The following is a 6,598-nucleotide window of genomic DNA, read 5'->3' on the forward strand; positions in this document are numbered from 1 at the left end:
TGTTAACTGATTTAAAATATTAATAGAGTTCAGGAATCACAGAGAAACACCTCCTTATTTGCAATTTTTCTGTCAGATGTCTTACTACTGTATCAAAAATGATTATTCATAGTACAAGCGTATGCTGCAATTAATCAAAACCATACGGCACAGCAAACAGGCGTGTTTACAAATGTTTCTAGAGTTCTTAGCCTGGTTAAAAAACAGATCCTGTATCCCCTTATAATTTTAAGTGATCTGCCTTAAAAGTCATGTTTTCTCTTGTTTATATTATAGATTCCATAGAGTTCAGTTTTCCTGTGGTGCTAATTTATGGTATTTATTTTGTAAACCCGGCATTAATAACTATCAAAAAAAAAAAAAAAACCCACCATGCATTTAAAGGGAGCTATTAGTTGCATCTCCAAGGAGAAGATGACTAGTTTTCTGTGCCCTCGTGCAGCTGCCTGTCACCCTGCTGGGTCACTCAGGGGTTTCATAATGTACAGCAGGCAAATGAGTGTTTGTTATCATTTCTTAGGGCTTTGTTGCACAATGACTTTGGAGAACTGGGATAAACCACGAGTGTGTCACACAAAGCCCCTTTTTCCCATTCTTTTAAGGCCTGGTCAGAGACAGAAGCAACATCCTCATTCACACCCTCTTGTCTCTAGACCTTACCCTAGTTTCCACTCTGCTCTTTTTTTAACTTTTTATTTTAGATAATGATCAATTCACAGGAATTTCCAAAATAGTATACAGAGAGGTCCTGTGTATACTTCACCCAGTCTCCCCCACCGGAACACCTTGCATAACTACGGTGCAATATCAAAACCTGGAAATAGACATTGGTCTACTCCCCTTTTTATTTTTGAAAATTTTTTATTTTATTTTTTGACAGGAAAATAGGATTTATTGATGGATGTGAGTAAGGAGGGGACAGTGCCATGGGTGTCAGGAGCACAGGGCCCACCATTTGTCCAGAGGGCCATGATTAGGGATGTATTTGACTACACAGCCTGAGCCACTTTTCTGTCACCATGTTTTCAAATTCATCAGCAGTAAACTTAGTAAATCCTCACTTCTTGGAGATGTGGATCTTCTGGTGGCCAGAGAACTGGAACTTGGCCCAGGGTAGAGCCTCAATCACATCTCCTTGTTCTGCAGCTTGGTGCGGATGGACATTATGATTTGGCTACCGTGCCCTGGGGCTTTCCAAAGGCACTGTGCATACCTATCTGGAGCCTAGACTGGGGATAGCATTTCCAGTCATGAATGTCCACTGGAAAGGGCTGCTGCCAAGGTCCCTTAGGGCAACACATACAGGCAACAGGCTCATACACTACCCTACCTAGGAGGCTGCTGTTTGCAACCATTGCACACCAGGCCCCCAGGGGGAAAAGAGCATGGAGGCTGAATTGGCTGCAAGGTCTACTCCCATTTTTAAAGGGGCCTATTACTTACCTCTGAGTAGAAAGAGTCCCTGAGCCCATCTTATTTTACTAGCTACAGTGGACAAATTACAAAAGAGTGAAAAAAGAAATGAAAACTGAGGTATTCGGAAGGTAGAATACTCCTTTGCTTCTCTACTAGAAAGTTTCATACAACCTAATTGTTTCCTTGACCCATATGTGAACTCTTCCTTGAAGTTGATATAAGGGAAGAAATATCACTAACAAGAGCATTACAATTTTAAATGCCACTAAAAAGAACATTACAATGTTAAGTGCCAATAACAAGAGCATTGCAATTTAAAAATCTCTTCCCAACCATTTTAAGACAATTGTGTTAAACCATCATTTAAGAAGCTTTAGTTGTGGAAAAATTTAGTCTCAATCGCTAGTAATTTCATAGTCAACCCGAACTTTACTGGGAATTTGTAACTGTGAATATTTGAAAAAATATATTCTCTCACTTTACAATTAAATGATATAAATATTTTGAAGATTATGTCAAAAGTCTGTCTTTCATAACATGAGGACTCAATAATTTGAAGGGCTTTCCCAATATAAGTAGAACCTGCATAAAATTAAAATTTTTACTTTATTGCTGAATTTGCAGTGAATAAGGAAACACTTGAAAAAAAAAAAAAGGTGAGCTAAAACCATCAGTGATCAGGTAAAGACAAGGGAAAAGCAAGGTTGCCCTGAGGGCAATGGGCTATTAGTACTGAAATTGGTGACTAAGCCTTGTGCCAACAATGAGGGGGAAATTTATTAAAAATTGGCACATTAAACTGGACCCTGAAAGGATTATTCACAAACTAAAATTAACACAATATCACAGACAAATGAGAAACAAACCACCATGAATGAAAGTCAACAGAAATAACAAGCTACAGTTCCAAACACCGAAGATATCAGATATTAGAAGAATCGGTTTCGGAATAGAAAGTAGATACACATACAGTACTTAAAGAAATCCTAAAAATAAAATGACACAAAGTAGGAAAAAGTTAGCAAGCAGCACGGGACCATCAAAATGAACAGATAGATTTGCAGTTTTGTAGTTAAGGGAGAGGGTGTTGGAGTAGATAATACAATCACGTGCCTGGTAGTAAAATGAAGAAATAGGTCTAGTGTTGGTAGTAGACATCTGGTGGGTTGGGAGATGTTCTGACTAATAAATGAAAATATAATATCGCTGTGCATCTATTCATATATTTTTAAATTTGTTTTGCTCTTATAAGAAAATTTGCTCTTAATACTATTGATGATTATTGCCACTGTAATATTATCCTAGAGTTTTATCATGCAGTTTTATAGACCCTTTCTCCACTTTAAATGTTGATAGAGGTGGTACAGATACATATACCTTAGGTTTTTGGCACCCTTTGGAGATTCAATTTAGTTTCTGTATAAGTTGTTTTTATATTTCTCTTTTTTCCCCTGTAGTCAATTACGTTTCATTCTTATTTTATGCCTATTACACAAAAATATCAAAAGTTTTTGTGGATACCAGTGACTTACAATAAATAGTAAGTTTTAACAATTCTATATCACTTTTTAGCTATCTTTGGATTACATATTAACTCATTTTGAATATTTCAAAATCAATATTGAATTGTATTTCAGTATGTCTCTCAATATGCTTTGAATATAGACACGACTAAGGCTTACTGATGGACTTGACATGGAATGCAAAACAGAGAGATGAACAGTTTTTGTGAAAAAAAATGAACAGGTAGACTTGGATTAAAGATTAAATACAACTTTTAAGAAATGAAAAATAAAATTATTGAAAGTACAAGTACAATGAATGCATTAAATAGAAGATTAGACAGATAAATAGAGAAGAATTGGCAGATAGCTCTAAAGAAATTACACAGAATACAACTTTAAGGAACAAAAGGTGAAAAAGTCTCAGAACTTTTTTGCTCATCTCTAAAATAGGAATTAAAATACAGTCATTCCTCAAGGTCCATTCATGTTACTGCAGATGATAAGATTTCATCTTTTTATGGCTGAGTAGTATTCCACTGTATATGTATTATACCACACCTTCTTTATCTATTCATCTGTTGATGGACACTTAGGTTGTTTCCATATTTTGGCTGTTGTAAATAATGTAATGAACATGGTGGGTGCATACATCTTTTCAGACTACTGTTTTTGTATTCTTTGGATAAATACCCAGAAGTGGGTCATATGGTAGTTCTATTCTTAATTTTTGGAGAATCTCCATACTGTTTTCAATAGTGGTTGCAGAAAAACTAATAAACAAACACAAAATAAATGAACAAACCAAACCAAACAAAAACAGACACATAGACACAGAGTAGTGATTACCAGAAGGGAAAGGGTGAGGGGGGCAGAGAATGGATAAAGGGGATCAACTGCATGGTGATGGATGGAAAATAAACTTTTGGTGGTGAGCACATTGTAGGGTATACGGAAGCAGAAATATAATGGTATCAGCTTAAAGAAAAATGCACAACATAAAAGTTATTAAGTTTTATTTGGGGAACTTACTAAGGACTATAACCTGGGAAACCGGTTCTCAGTTTAACCTGAAGAGGTAGGGGTGGAGCCAGGATATATACGAATTTTTTGGCTGGGAAATATGTATAGTCAAGCATACATATTGGTAACACTTCACTGCTAATCATAAACAACAGTTAATCTCAAGTTAATAATTTTAGTGCTTTTCTATGTATGGGAAGATGCGAAAATCTAGGGTCAATGAAATTCTTCCTTAGATATGTATCTTAACTATCTACGTGAATTCTCCTTAGGGTGCTCTGTCAGTGGGTGACTGCAATGGATTGTGACTTAACATTTGTATATTGGGGTGATGAGCAACACTGTTTGTTCTTTTTGTTTACATTATACACATAAAACTTATATAATATTATAAATCATTTTTAGCTCAATTAAAAAAAATACAGTCATCCCTTAGTATCCAAGGGGCATTGGTTCCAGGACCCCCCCCCACCATGGATACCAGAATCCAAGGATGCTGAAATCTCTTATATAAAATGGTGTAGTGTTTGAATATAATTTATGCACATCCTCCTGTATGCTTTAAATCATCTCTAGATTATTTATAATACCTAATACAATGTAAATGATATGTAAATAATTGTAAATAAAATGTAAATGTTATGTAAATAGTTTCCAGTACATGGCAAATTCAAGTTTTGATTTTTGAAACTTTCTGGAATTTTTTAAAAAATATTTTCAATCTGCCATTGGTTGAATCTGCAGATGCAGAACAGAAGATAGGGCAGGTACAGTGGGCTACAGAGGGACAACTGTACCTGCCCTATCTTCTTCTGCTTGCCACTAGATTCTACTTCATGAGAACAATGCAAGGTATGTGTGATAGTAACCTATAAGTGGAAAACACTATTATATACCAACAGGTAGAATGGAGACTACCTCTGTCCCTTTCTGTCTCTTTCCCTCAGGCTATCCTTATCTAATTTATTTTTCTCTTTGTTGGTTCTCTTCAAATCGTTCTTGTTCATTATACTCTGATTTTCCCTGGACATAACTGTTGAGAGGCAAAGTGAATATAATCTGTGATTTAGCCCTTCCCCAACCCCTTAGGATCAACTGAGGCACCTGTTTGCCAGGTGTGGACTGGACAGGTGTGGAGCTATTTATCATACTGGTTAGAGGTGTTCAGCTGAGAGGCAACCCCTTGACTTGGGTGGCTCAGGGTGTACAATCCTTTTCAAGGATTGAAAAGTGCACTGAGCCTTAGGAGACACATGGGCTAGGAATTGCCAGGAGCACAAGTTCTTCTATTGAGAAGGGACACTCAACTCTCCATGGCTGTCCAGAGGCTAATCAGCCACAAATCTACGGAGACTCAGCTTCACAGATCCTACAGTTTGCAAATAGAGATTAAGATTTGAAAACAACAGAATCTAATTGCTATTAAGAAGCAATCCCCTCTAGAAGAGGCCTCAGCAGCGAAGAGAAGGATATTTATTGTCGTCTAATAGGGTATGACTCAAATACAGCCTCTCGGGCAACAGAAAATGATTCCAGCATTACCCTTGCAATTGTAGTGGTACTTGTGTGTTGGAAGCCCTCATCTTTGTGGTGTGAAGGGCAGGATACAAAGTTCTGGCTAAGAGAGTAGACTCTAAAGCAGTGGTTCTCTACCCCAGCTGCACGGGGAACTTTAAAAGAGACGGGTAGGGCTTCCCTGGTGGCGCAGTGGTTGAGAGTCCGCCTGCCGATGCAGGGGATGCGGGTTCGTGCCCCGGTCCGGGAGGATCCCACATGCCGCGGAGAGGCTGGGCCCGTGAGCCATGGCCGCTGAGCCTGCGCGTCCGGAGCCTGCGCTCCGCAACGGGAGAGGCCACAACAGTGAGAGGCCCGCGTACCGTAAAAAAAAAAAAAAAAAGAAAAAAGAAAAAAGAGACTGGTACCCAGTCCTACGCCCAGAGATTCTACTGGTCTGGGTGCAGCCTGGACGTAAGGATTTTTCAAAACCTCCCAGTGAGTTCTAATGTGCAGCCCAGGCTGAGAACACTTCAGAACGCTGGTTCTCACAGCTCAGCGTGCATCAGTGTCACCTGGTGGCCTTTTTAAAACACAGTTTGAACTCTAGCTTCTCAAGGTCTGGTCCCTGGCTCAACAATATCAGCGTCATGTGGGGATTTGTTAGAAATGCAGATTCTCGGTGCCTTACAGCCCTAACTAATTGGAAATTCTAGGAGTGGGACCCAGCAAATTTGAATTTAAAAGGCCCTCCAGGTGATTCTAATTCAAAGCTAAACTTTGAGAACCCCTGCTACAGACGGAGCCATTTTTTTTCTGGGTTAACCCCCTTCTGTGACGCTTCCTAGCTTTACAACTTGAATATGTTACTTCTTTTTGTGTCCAGCTTCATCACCTATAAAATAGGGCTAATAGTACCTTCCTCATAGCATTGTGAGGCTTAATGAGTAAAGAAATAAAAGAGTAAAAGAATAAAATGAATAAAATAGTAAAAGCATAATGTGTTAAACTGTATTATACCGATTTAAAGTAGGCTTCTGAAATCACATTAACATCTACCTTTTCATCTCAGTAGTTATTCAGAATTGAGATCTGTGGAGAAAAGCCTTGGCTCCAAAACAGTAATCACCTGGGGAGATTTTTTTAAGTCCTGTTGCCCAAAC

General features: G+C 38.3%; 1 non-coding gene across 1 annotated transcript; it reads right to left on the reverse strand.

Annotated features, from left to right (window-relative positions):
* Positions 1-1,269: 1,269 nt before the first annotated feature.
* On the reverse strand, positions 1,270-1,407 carry LOC137220322 (small nucleolar RNA SNORA70). Its single transcript, XR_010941625.1, has one exon. It is a non-coding gene; the product is annotated as a small nucleolar RNA SNORA70 (small nucleolar RNA).
* Positions 1,408-6,598: the final 5,191 nt, after the last annotated feature.

Source organism: Pseudorca crassidens, chromosome 2 (genome assembly GCF_039906515.1).
Source record: "Pseudorca crassidens isolate mPseCra1 chromosome 2, mPseCra1.hap1, whole genome shotgun sequence".
In the NCBI taxonomy this organism is placed as follows: Eukaryota; Metazoa; Chordata; class Mammalia; order Artiodactyla; family Delphinidae; genus Pseudorca; species Pseudorca crassidens.